The sequence below is a fragment of the Lemur catta genome, chromosome 8, assembly GCF_020740605.2.
Source record: "Lemur catta isolate mLemCat1 chromosome 8, mLemCat1.pri, whole genome shotgun sequence".
NCBI lineage: Eukaryota > Metazoa > Chordata > Mammalia > Primates > Lemuridae > Lemur > Lemur catta.
In genome coordinates, this window is record NC_059135.1 from 63,163,491 (window position 1) to 63,177,726 (window position 14,236).

Consider the following 14,236-nt stretch of genomic DNA (forward strand, 5'->3'; position numbering starts at 1 on the left):
AAAACACAAGATGTTATGAGGTATGTCAGAAACCCTGGGATAACCTCAGGACACTCAAACAGGGAATTGAGGATTCAGGTTGGGATATGACAAACACTATGGCTGACATAGCTTATGAAGAAGGTAAGAGCCAAAAGGGTTGTGTCTCCCTGGAGGGAATCATTTCATTAATTGTTCCCATAATTTCTGGCTCTGTGTTGGTCAAATAAGGACAATAAGCCCAAATGCATATTACCTGAATTAAATCTTGTATTAGTGGGTCTCAGCCTTGACTGCATATTGGAATCTCCTGGGGAGCCTTAAAAGATACTGATGTCTGATTCTTACTCTTAGAAATACTGATTTAATTGGTTAGGTATGCAGTGTAGGCGTTGGGATTTTTAAAAGCTCTCCAGGTGATTCCAATGGACAGCAAGGCTGAGGACCACTGCCTGTAAGCTTCATTGACTTTGTGTAGGTAAAAATGTTGCAATTCACCCCTCCCTCCCTCCTTTCCTTCCTTTCTTGGATCTCACTCTGTTGCCTCAAGTAGAGTACAATGGCATCATCATAGCTCACTGCAACCACCATCTCCTGGGCTCAAGCTGTCCTCCTGCCTTGGCCTCTCAAGTAACTGGGACTATAGGTATGTGCCACCACTCCTGGCTACTTTTTTCTATTTTTAGTAGAGATGGGGTCTCACTTTTACTCAGGCTGGTCATGATCTCCCGAGCTCAAGCAATCCTCCTGCCTCAGCTTTCCACAGTGCTAGGATTATAGGTGTGAACCACTGTGCCTGGCCTACCTTTTCTAAAAAGGTAAAAAAAAAAAATGATTTTAACTTTGTATTAGTATTTCAGAGAGTTCAACGGCCTATCAAGGTTAAGAGTTGAGTAGTTTACATGTGAGATGTAGTAGTATCCCAGGACCAGGTTCCCTTTGGGGCCCACTCTGGGTAGCCTTGGCCTGGTGCCTGCCCTTCACCTCCTGGCCTTGCTGCCGTGCTGTGTTCAGTCATGGAAATCGTAAGACACTTGGCGATTGCATATCTGCTTGCTTATGGTGAGTAAATAGTGGGCAAAGCAGAGGTCCTTGGGAACCAGAGATATCTATGGTACCCTATTATCTGTAAGATAATTTGGGCCTTCATTGAATTGTGTGTGTGTGTTAATACTTTTCTTTTTCCAGAAGAAAAATATGTTTTGTACAAAATCTGTCAACCAAACATAGCTGAGATATTTTGCTCAACAGATATCTGCCTCTTAGAATGAACTAAAGGCTTTGAAAATCTGGCAGGAACAAAAGCAACTAAAATCTACTTTTGATTGTCCCTGGGTGATGGTGAAGAAAAAGGGAAGAAATGGAATCAAGTGACTTATGGTTGTACTGTCAAATCCTTTTGAATGTTGATAGACTTGGGACAATTTCTAAGGGATTCTTGCATTTTTGTATCGTTGGTCCTCACTCCAGACTATATGAACCCAGGATTCCTACTCCCAGCAGAGCAGCAGTCTCCAACTTTTTTGGCACCAGGGACCAGTTTCATGAAAGACAATTTTTCCGTGGACTGGGGTTGGCAGGAGATGTTAGGAGGGGATGGTTTCAGAATGATTCAAGCACATTGCATTTATTGTACAAACCTCTCTGCTAATGATAATCTGTATTCGCAGCCACTCCCCAGGCATTAGATTCTCATAAGGAACACACAGCCTAGATCCCTCGCATGTGCAGTTTACAGTAGGGTTCACAATGCTATGGGAATCTACTGCGGCTGCTGATCTGACGGGAGGCGGAGCTCAGGCACTGATGCAAATGATGGGGAGCAGCTGTAAATACAGATGAAGCTTCACTTGCTCTCCCGCTGGCCACACACCTTCTACTGTGCGGCCCGGTTCCTAACAGATCACAGACCGGTACCAGTCCGAGGCCTGGGGGTTGGGGACTGCAGCAGTAGAGAACTAATCTCTTAAAGGCCATGATTATGACTTTTCTGCAAGAATTATTAGCATTCAAGATATAAGGATTAAAGCTGTAATGGTGGAATAAATGAGGTAGGGTGGAGGTTTTGGGGCCAATCCATATCTGGTCACCTAGATAGCTGACCACTCTACTGCTCCCAGTGTCAGCCCTGTCTAAGCCTCAGAATCTGCTTGCAAGGGAAGGATGCTAGCTTGTAAAAAAAGGAAAAACTTTCAAAAAGATGGCCATAACATTTCTAGATCAGATTTTACAACATTATTTACTGAGACCATTAGACTTGTTGCAAAATTTTTTTGTTATTATTCTATTTAGCAAAAGGGATTATAAAGATCTTCACTATAGTCATGTTATTTGGACAGAGAAAACCAAGGGCCAGGGAAGTTGTCAGAATCAATACTGTGAGTTTGGAAAAGAGCTAGAATCTGGTTCTCTAATAACAAATCCAAGGTTCTTTCCTCCTTTGAGGTGGTTGTAGTTTCAGAGTAAAAGTAAAACAGACAATCACAGTATAGAGCGTTTCACTGGTCAATCTCACAGTTTAAGAAAGCTGATTGAGAACTATGAAAATATAAAAGAAGACTTACAGTATTTCTGATAGGGAAAAACACAAGTCATTTACACTGAATGAGATAGTATTATAAACTACATAATGGTGGGAGTATACAGACGTATGGACTTGTCAGCAATATGCATTTGACAACATACATCAAAAGCTTTAAAAATGTTTCTAGCCTTTGATCCAGTAATTCAACTTTTGGAAATTTTTCTAAGAGATGGTCACAAAAGTTCAAGGATGTTTAGCCAGGATTTATTTACATTATTATATAAAAAATTAGAAATGGCCACAGGAAGGGAGATTGCTTGGTAAAATACCATTTCCATCATATAATATGATGGAATATGGGTTAGCCATTAAAAATCATGTTCTTGAAGCCTATTTAAAGATATCAAAAGATGGTCATGATAACCGGCAGTTAAAAAATCAGGTTTATAAAATATTATATAGGGTATAATTCCAAATTTGTAAGAAAACAACATATTCGTTTTATATATAGACAGAAAGAAGACTATACAGATAGAAAAATGTTAACTATTGTTATCTCTGAGTGGTAGCATTATGTTCAACTTTCTTTATACTTCACTTTCCAAATTTCTACCATGAACCTTAATATAACATAACGTAAATATGTAAAGCAAACATATTCTTGAAAATCTATTTTGGATGGACTGTCAAAAAAGGATTTATATCCATGTTCTTCAGATAGAAAACAGTTGTCTCAAATGGAACCCAAGAGCTAAACTTTCTGCACTCTAAGAGAGCTTGAGCAGGGTACAAAAGGCCTTGTTAAAAGAATAGACTGGCCAGAAATATCCTGAACCCAATGTGAGTGAGTCTCCTGGAGCCCACTGTAGAAGAGTAAATATCTTAGAAGTATATGGGGGTGGGGGGGACGTCTGAAGCCATGGCAGAAAGCAAAGTTGGAAAAGCCTTAGTTTAAATGCTAAGCATTATTTCTAAACTACTGGCCCTGGTGTCTAAGACTACACATTTCTGAAGCTTACAGAGAGACTTTAAATGTCAGCATCATTTTTAGCCCAGAGCTCTTTTCTTACACAACATCTAAAAATATCTATTAGTTTAAATTGTCAGCATGTAAAACATTTGCTGTGACTTTTTCTCATCGTATCACTCAAATCGTGTCAGAGCTAGAAAGAAAAAAAATGCTTGGATAATCTGGCAATCACTAATATTGTTTGCTGAGATTTTTATGAGAATATTTAAAAGCAATTTAATAATGTTAGTAATAATCAGAAGAAGCCTAATCAAACAGTTCAAATAACTGCACATATCCACTTAGATGTCCCATAAGCAATTCAAACTTACAGCATCCCAAGCTAAGCTCTGTCTATAGTACCAGTATCCATTTAGTTGCCTAAGTCATAGATCTGAATCACACTCTAATTTGTGATATCTGTAAAAGCATCTAAGTGCTCTCTCTAAATTTCGGCTTGACCCTCTCCAATCCCTTCTCCACTCTGCAGGTAGAATGGCTGCTCTAAAAAGAAAATCAGATTATGTTACTTCCTTGTTCCTAACCCTTTCTTGGAATCCCATAACCTTCAGGATGAAATGTAAGCTCCTTAGCACAGCCTTCAGGGTCCTATATGTTCTCTGTCCTGCTTACATCCCAGCCTCCAGGCTTGCCAATTCCCCTGATATACCATCTTCCCTATTGTCACAGAACTGACTCCAGGACTCCGTTTGTTATGTTGTCTCCTTTGGGGAATCAAGGCTGGTGAAGTGCCCCATTCAAGGAACTTCCCTGCACAAGGATGCAATGCTCTATACTGTGATTGTTTACCTGTGCATCTTCTCTCTTAAAACTGTCAGCTGCTGGAGGAGAGAGGTTTAGTCCTGTCCACTGTTATATCATTAGCATCCACCACAGTGTCTGTTACTGTTTTTAATGAAAAAAGAATCCTTCCTCTTTTCATGTTGTTAACAACATGGAGGTTGGGACAAAAAGGATGGCTTACCCAACATTTGTGTCGCGTGTATCACCCTATCCTCACCCCACCCCTTGCGTTTTCAGGACCAGATCGTGTGCACATATCCATCCTCCAAGTGTTTCAGGGGAAGGTACCCCCAAGCCTGATCTGTCTATGACAATTATGTTAATCCCCTTCCCTTTGCCAGCAATTGGTTTAGAAATAGCCACATGATCTAGTTCTGGCCAGGGAGGTTTGATGAGCAGTCCTGTGGGGGCTTCTGTGAAAGGTGTCCTTGCTTCTAAAAAGAGATGCAGAAAGAGATGGTTCATTTGATTCCTTTTGACAATTTTATGACTAAAACCACTGTAGCCTTCCTGTTCCCATGAAGGGAACCAGCCTGGGAATAAAGCTGACACATTAACAATGCCTGAGTGGAGAGGGGGAAAGGGCTGGGGCCCCTTTTGGCATAATTGAGCCATTGATCATACCACTTGGAGCCCACCCAAGCTCCAGACTTCTTATGTAGGGTAATAAATTTTCTCATTATTCAAATAAATTTGAGTTGGGGATCTCTTTTAATTGCAGCCAAATGCTGATGAAATGATTCAAAGATGTGTTATAAATAGGCCATATTCTACTGAGAATTATTATTGTGGTATATAAAAATAGGCTCTGTTCTACTGAGAAGTATAATACTAGGCTTAATATAATTGTACAGCAGTCAAATCTGGAACAGCAAATTATTAGTATTAGGTTATTAAGTATGAAATGTCCAATTTCCTTAAGTACTAAGTTTGATGGTTGATATCTCTGACACTTGACTTTGACACTTCTTGTTTTATTTTTACTGTGAAGATACATCCTTAGTCTTTCAAATGCACATTTTGGCATGTGATTATCTTTCAAAATTTTTTTAGACTAATTTTTGAGAAACCATGGATAAGTCAAAAATTCATGTTATTTTCAAATATGAGTTCCATCATGGAAGCAATGCAGTGTAGACAGCTTGAAATATCAACGAAGTGTTTGGGAAGGATGTGGCTAATGAATGCACAGTACATCGATGGTTTGAGAAGTTCCTTTCTGGTGATTTTAATCTTGAAAATGAACCATGTGGGCTACCTGAAACTAAGGTGGTGATGAGCTGAAGTGGAAGTGAATCCATCACAACCTACACATGAATTAGCACCAAGTTTGATGTTACTGTTCCAATACTGGACCATCTGAAACAAATCAGTAAGATAAAGAAACCAGATAGTTACCAAATGAATTAAATGAGCATTAGAAGAGAAATCATCTCGAAGCTTGCCTTTTTTTGCTGCCCCAATATAAAAGTGAAACGTTTCTATACCATATTGATACATGTGATGAAAAATGGATTCTTTTGGACAATCACAAGCATTGAACACAAGGGTTGGATAAAGATGAAGTGTCAAAACACAATCCCAAACTGAATATTCATCAAAAAAAGCTACTGGTGTCTGCCTGGAGGTCCGGTGCTGGTATTATCCACTAGAGCTTCATGAAACCTGGTCAATCAATTACAGTGGATGTCTACTACAACCAATTGAATGAAATGATGAGGAGGCTTGTGATTAAGCAGCCAAGATTGGTTAATAGAGACAGGCCAATCGTCTTGCAAGACAATGCTCAATCACATGTCGCACAAACAAGGCTGCTCAAACTACAGAAGCTGGACTTGGAAACTCTCTGACATTTACCGTATTCACCAGACCTTGCACTGACTGACTACCACTTCTTCCAGGCTTTGGACAGCTCCTTGCAAGGAACAATATTCAATTCTCAACAAGCGGAAAAGGCCTTTCTCGATTTCATTGCCATTCACTCTCCAGGCTTCTTTCCTGCTGGCATAAATAAGCAACTACTAAGATGGCAAAACTGTGCCAATAATTTAGGTGGATACTTTTATTAATTCTACTGCTTCTTGTTTGAGATATAACAAACTAAACTTTTGATTTGAAATTGGAAATTTCATATTTAATGACCTAATACCTTACACTGGCATATACCTTACTTACATGCTCTTGTTGGATGTTTGGTGGCTCATACCATATCCAAAGGAAAATATGACATTTGATTTTTGGAATTTGAAGCAACAGAGAAAACTGACTTTACATTTTAAGTTGCTGAAGTTACTATCAACAGAGTTGAATAACCTGTAAATTAACTATAAAAATAAAATAACATAAATTGGCTTTAAAATTTTTTATTTATCTTTTCCTTATACTGAGGTATTGGTAGACATAAAATCTCTTAGACACCAGCAATTGTAGGAAAATTGAAAAATATAAACAAATGTAAAAAATAAATTAAAGTGTAACACGTAGTTCTATTATACATATATAAATACTTTGCATTTGCTTTAAATCTTTTAAAAATGCATAAAAATATAAAGATGTAAAATATATAAGTATATAGATAGTCTTAAATCATGTATCTTTCACTTAATATTTTTTCATGAACACTTTTCCATGTAATTAGTTTTCAAAATGATGCTTTTAAATGGTTATATAATACTCCATCACCTGGATAGATGTGCCATCATTGTTTTTTGTTTGTTTGTTTTTGCAGGGAGTTTTACTTTTATTTATTTTTTATTTCAAAAATTTAGGGGGCACAAGTGTTTTGTATCATGCTAAAGGTAAGGCTTTTATTGTACCATCACCAGGATAGTGTACATTGTACTCAATAGGCAAATTTATATCCCTCACTCCCCTCCCAGTCTCCCCCTTCTTAATTTCCTGTGTCCATTACAGCTCTTTATGACCATATATATCCTTCATTTATCTCCAACTTATAAGTGAGAACATGTGGTACCTGTTTTTCCATTCCTGGGATACTTCACTTACATAATGGTCTCCAGTCCCATCCAAGTGGCTGCAAAAGGCATTATTTCATACTTTTTTATGGCTGAGTAGTACTCCATGGTGTATATATATATATATATATATATATATATATACCACATTTTCTTTATCTTCTCATCAGTTCATGGACACTTAGGTTGATTCCATATTTTTACAATTGTGAGTTGTGCTGCAATAAACATTCTATGCAGGAATCTGTTTGATAAGATGACTTCTTTTCCTTTCGGTAGATAACCAGTATTGGGATTGCTGGATTGAATGGTAGGTCTACTTTTAGTTCTTTGAAGAATCTCCATACTGCTTTCCATAGTGGTTGTACAAATTCACATTCCCACCAAGTGTATTAGCATTCCCTTTTCACCACAGCCATGTCAACATCTATTGTTTTTAAATTTTTTAATAATAGAGGTGCTATCATTGTTTATACCCAGTCTCCTTGGTTGACCATCTCACGGATTTCTTCAGATTTTTATTATAAGGAAATATTAAAACAAATATTTCCGAGTGCAAAGCTTGTATTATATCCTTAGGGTAAATTTTAATTTGTACTGGTCTATCTTTGGGCCATCTGTTCTGTTTCATTGATCTTTCTGCTTATTCTAACATTAGTTAGTATCACTTTTTGATAATTACTGTAGCTTTATAATATATGTTAATTTCTAATAGGCAAGTTGCTACACACAAATTTTCTTTTGTATAATTTTCTTATCCTCATGCTTATTCTTCTACGTAATTTCTTTAAAAATTGGCCAAAACTCCAAAAAAATCTAATTAAACTTTTGATTAAGTCATTTTAAACATCTATATAGCCTTGGTAATAATTAACATCTCTGCAATATTGAATCTTCTTATGCTGTTTCCTCATATATTTCTCCATTTATTTATTTTTTTAATTCAGGATATTATGGGGGTACAAACATTTTGGTTACATGTAATGCATTTGCCTCACCCAAGCCAGGGCTACAAGCATATCCTTCCCCCATACAGTGCACTCTGCTTCCATTAGTTGTGGGTTTACCCCTCCTCCATTTCTCCATTTATTAAGGCTTCTTTTATGTCTCTTAGAAATATTTATAGTTTTTCCCTATTCCTTTTTCAGCATTTTTTTCTGCTTTTCTTTACATTTTTTTGTTGTTGTTGCTATTGTAAATGTATAGCCAAGATTCTTAAAAGCATATTATTGAAAGCCCTGCCCTTTTAGTGTAAGGCTATTTTTCTGAAGATGTTCACCTTGGCATTTTCTGGTAACAAAATCCACAAACTATGAAGCAAGAATTGTAGCACACTCTGACTCCCAGTTCTGTCAGTAATGGTAACAATTTATAAAAAGCAAATCTCATCGTATTTTATAAATCTAAGAATAAATATTTAATATGCCTTGAACATATGCCATTTAAAAATTTCAATCTTTGCTTTAAAAAAATTAAGCCTATACTCTAAAAGAGGTAAATTTTTAAACAGTATTTTTCCTTTTCTTCTTTATGTAATATATACAGGAATATAAGACCAATTGCATATGTGAGCACTTGATGGCCCACATAATTATGTAGAACTAATTAATTCAAAATCTGTTTATCAACAATAGTCTGTAGCTACAGGCATTTTCTCCCAGAGGCATTAACAAAGGCTTATCACCTGCTTTCTTGTTGCAGTGTGTCTCAAAGGCAAATCAATACGAAAAATATAAAAATGCTATTCCCCAAACTAACACTTTCAACAACTTACAAGAACTTTTAGTATCTGATACCAATTAGTTTTCTTAGCTTAAATTAAAACAGTTTTATTTTAGTAGTGAAATGTGTCAAAATACTACGGATTTTAAAGGCATGATAAAGTTTTCCCAAAGAATTTTTTAAAAAAATGTAGATTATAGACTTAATTTATTTATATATGTGCATACATTTTAAATTATGTTTTTCAGGATAAATAACCATAACAGATGGTTGGGGATAAGAGAATATAAAAGAAAGCTATTATATACTTTATAGATTAAACAATATAATGTATATTACACATACTCACATATAGAACATGCACATGGAAATAAAAGTATCCACATCACGGGCAATATCTTCCTTTGTATAATATTAGCAAAACAGCAGAAGTGAGTGCTGTGTCTTAGTTTTGATAGATTTTCCTGATCAATTAGATTCCCTCAAATGTTATTCCAATTACTACATTTCTAGAAGTTCATCTGATAGAATACTAGGTAAAGTAAAACAGTGTTTTGGGTTAGAGAGCAATATTTATTTATCTTATATAAAAGAAAAACAGAATTTCAGGAATTGAAATTCCCCCTGTTTTTTAAACGATGTGTTTGTCTTTTGGAAAATTAAGTGAACTTTCTGCTATCTGAAGCTTGTTTTTATAGTTAGCTTTGCAGGCTGAAAGAAAGGGTTAACATCTGTCTGGCCCTTTTGCCTCAGGATGCCTGAGGATTTGACCCTTAGTCTTATCCTCCTTACAACACAACTCAAGGAACTGTTAGGAATTTCCCTACACCAGATCTAAAATAAATGCAACTGTTACTGCATGCCAAGCCTAGCATCTGTACCTCACTGTTGGGATTGTTTATCAAGAAATGAGTAACTAGTATTGGTGACATGCAGCCACACCAGAGAATGGGTGTGAGTCCTGAACCCCTATGGGGACTGCATGGCTAGCTAGCCATAAAAGCTGACGGTACTCCAGAACTGATGGTGCTGTGGCTTGAATATCCTCTCCAAAACTCATGTTGAAATTTAATTGCCATTGTGATGGTATTAAGAGGTGGGACCTTCAAGAGGTGACTAGGTTGTGAGAGCTCTGCCTTCATGAATGGATTAATGTCATTATCGCAGGAGTGGGTTAGATAGTGCAAGAGTGGGTTTAGCTACTTCAGGAATTCCGCCCGCCTTTTCTTTCTGTTTTTTGAGCTCTCACCTTCTGTCCCCATGCCTTCTGCCATGTGCTAATGCAGCAAGAAGACCCTCACCAGATGCAGTGCCTCGATCTTTGACTTTCTAGCTATCAGAACTGTGAATAAAATAAACTTCTATTCTTTATAATTTACCAAGTCTGTGGTATTAGATTGAAGTATGGATTGAGACTTCTGGCTTCCTTGAGCTGAGAGGGTCTGTGTCTCAGACAGCTTAATCTGTTGCCATGACCATGCGTGTCCCAAGGGAGCTGGGCACTGGGAGCTGTGCCTAGGAGTTGTGAAACCTCTACTGTTATTTTGCATACTGTGCTGTTACTTGTTATGATTCTTTCTTAAAATAAAGGCAAATTTGGAGTTGGGTAAAGTCTCATGAGTTTGGAGTTTTGTGTCTCATGAGTTTGATTATTAATCTTAACCCAGATTGAGCAGAGTGCGTGTTACAAAGGCCAATTTTCATAGCAAGAAATTTTCCACTATATTCTGCCTTAATCCTTCTATCCCCAACCTCCAAAGCTGAAAGTGTCTATGAAAAGAAAAAACCTACTTAATAAATGGGTAGGTGGATTCTCACTATGACTTGACATTAGCATTCCTCCCAGCATTAGCTCAGCAACTTCAAACACCAAATTGTCAGTTAGTCCAATAATTTTCTAAGATGGTAGACAGTATAATAAAGAGGTATGTATAAAAAACATAAAAGGTGAAAATCCTATGATAAAATGGCATGCAATCAGCAGACACTGATTCAGCTTCTCTCAATCTCTCACCAAAATGTCTACGGAACATTAACAACAGACAAAATCTCACATTCCATCATGTTGGAAACTAAAATTGACAGATGATCTATTGCTAAAACCTAAAAGGAATTTACTCATTTCTACAAACCAAATAGAAGTAGATTGAGAAAAAAAATTTTTTAGCCTAACTGATCTTTGCCTCCTGAAATAGAATAGGCCAGCTAAGCTTAAAGAAGGTAACATGTCCTATATTTCTCCACTGACCCCTGCTGATTTGGTCCAGGATTTAGAACAATTGGGGGAAAAGTAGACAGCAGAAGGAGTACTTTTGGAGGTATACTATTTTCCCTCACTCCCACTTTCTACATCAATTCATAAACACCCTGGCAGGAAATGGGATTGGTGGTAGACCATTGCATCGGGGGAGATTTGCTCCCCTCAAATAGAGCACTGTAGTTGATTACAGTACTTGAGAGTCAGACAGACTGGCCACTTGCCAGCTGGGTGACTCTGAGGAGGTTCATTAACCTTTCTTTATTCAACTTCCTCCTCTGGGGTTGCTGTTAGTATTAAAGAAGATAATGAGTATAGAGCACAAAGCACAGTGCCTGGTACAATGCTTTGTTCAATAAGTGGCTGACATTATTTTTATTATAACAAAGAAAGGCAGAAAATGGGAAAGTTCCAACAGTTCTGGCAGTGTGTGTGTGTGTGCTGTAGATTACAGCTTTGTCTTGTGCCGTTTCTGTGTTCAGCGTGTCAGAGAATGTAGCCGTGGCGGGAGGGTGGGTTCTCCCTCAGTGCTGCAGGTCACACGAGGTGAATGTCTGTCGGATATTGAGGCATGGCCAGGAACTCTTCACATCAGCCAGATATCCAGCTGCACATCAGTGAGGAGCCCACACCAATGCCCAAATGGATGGGGTTGGTAAGAGACAAAAACTAACATTACACAAAAAAACTGACATGGGATGTAGGGCTATGAAAAAACTAGTGCAAGAAGAAAATGATTTGGAATCTTAAATAATATGCAACAAGACATGGCCTCTACGAAACAACAGCAAGCTGCTTAGTCACCTTAGTCACTGACGAATTTGGTACCTTAATTACCCTCTTCCTCTCTACCTGGAATTCTACCATCATTTTGGTGCCTTCCACCTCCTCATGGATGACCCATCTGTTGTGGGCTGAATTATGTCCCTTCTTTCTCCCGGATTCACACATTGAAGTCCTAACCTCTGATGCCTCAGAATGTGACTATATTTGAAGAAAGGGCCTTCAAAAGGATAATTAGGTTAAATGAGGTCGTTGGAATTTGACCCTAATGCAACATGACTGGTGAGTGTCCTTGTAAGAGGAGGTTAGTTCACAGACACACACAGAGGAAAGACCATGGGAAGGCACAGGAGGAATACAGCCACCTACAAGCTGAGGGGAGAGGCCTCAGAAGAAACCAACCCTGCTGACACCTTGATCCCTGGAGTCCTAGCTTCCAATAAGAGGAATCAAAATTGTGTTGTTTAAGCCACCCAGTCTGTGGTGCTGTGGGAGCCCTAGCAAACTCATACACCATCCAGTTGTCTGGACTCTCAGATTCTTCATTTTCTCATCGCCAGGGACCTTCACTTTTGTTCCTCTTCAGCCCATCCTCCCAGGGCAGCACCCTGATGTTGTCATAACCGAGAACCGTCATAATTGAGAACTGCTAACTTCTGAAATATTACATTCAAATCTGTACTGTTGACTAATCTCTGACCATATTTACGCTGCTGTGTGACCTTCACGTTAGGCTACTCCCATCCTGTCTGCTCTTTAATCTCACCCATATCCCCAGATAAACCCCACTTCCTCCCTTCTAATTCCCCGGTCTTCTTCCTCCTCGACTGAGTCGTTACGGTTTATCACTTCATCCTCTGTCTTGTCAATATTTTCAAACTTCTGTTTCCTTCTATTGCAACAGCCATGCAAAACCCGAACCCCGTTGTCTGTCTTCCCTGCACTCATACAGCATTTCTGAGCACTGCTGAAGGAAACCACACAGCCGTGTCACGTGTGCCGAACCACAGTAAAGTCATTTAGGGCCTCAGTGCTGTCCCACCATCACCCCCCTTCTCTACAACTACTATTTCAAACTTCCTCTATTCTCTTCTTCAAAATGTGGATCTCACCACATCCACCCTCACTGCCTATGGTGACTGCACTTCCTATTTTAACGGGAAAATTGAGGTCACCAGAGAGAAATTCCCCCAAATTCTGCCAACAAATCTGTAATCCTATCTGTATTCTCACCACGCTTTCATTGTCACCTCCTGTTGCCCAGGAAGATGTGCTCCTATTCCTGAGCTTAGTTGCTTCATGACCCCTTGAAATCCCGTTCCTCCGTTCTTCCAAAGCCTCATGCTTTTCATAGTTCTTTCATTCTCGCTTATGTTTAACTGTCTCTTTACTGTCTCTCCGCTTATTTGTTCCTTCTGCTCACCATGTAAATAGTTTCAAGATATCCCAATAGCCCCTGCTATTTCTGGGAGTGTGCCTCTGCCTCGGCATGCTAGGGCAAAGGAAAAAAAAGTTGGTATGATCCCCACTGATACACAAAATTTGGGGGAACAAAAAGCAGTGACGTGACCTGCTGTGACCCAGCTATTAATATTTTATTTATTTACTTACTATTTATTTGAGACAGGGTCTCACTCTGTTACCCATGCTAGAGTTCAGTGGCATCATCATAGCTCACTGTAGCCTTAATCTCCTGGGCTCAAGTGATTCTCCTGCCTCAGCCTCCCGAGTAGCTGGGACTACAGGTGCCATCACACCCAGCTAATTTTTTTCTATTTTTGGTAGAGACAGTGTCTCGCTCTTGCTCAGAGCTGGTCTCCAACTCCTGAGCTTGAGCAATCCTCCCACCTCAGCCTCCCAGAGTGCTAGGATTTCAGGTGTGAGCCACTGTGCCCAGCTCCCAGCTATTAATATTTATATTGACCTGAATTTTCATTCATGAGTGAACTAAATGAAATTTTTTTTTCATGTGTAGGGAGGCTCTGAAAATACACCACTCATAATAATAAAAATAATGATAATGGACAATGATGATGATGACAACAATGTAATTAGCAAATACAACATTTACTTTGTGTCAGGCATTGTTCTAAGTGTCTTCCATATTTTAACTCTACTGCTCAACAAAGCTCAGAGGAGGGCACTATTTTTATCTTTATTGGGCAGCTCAGAAAATAAACCAT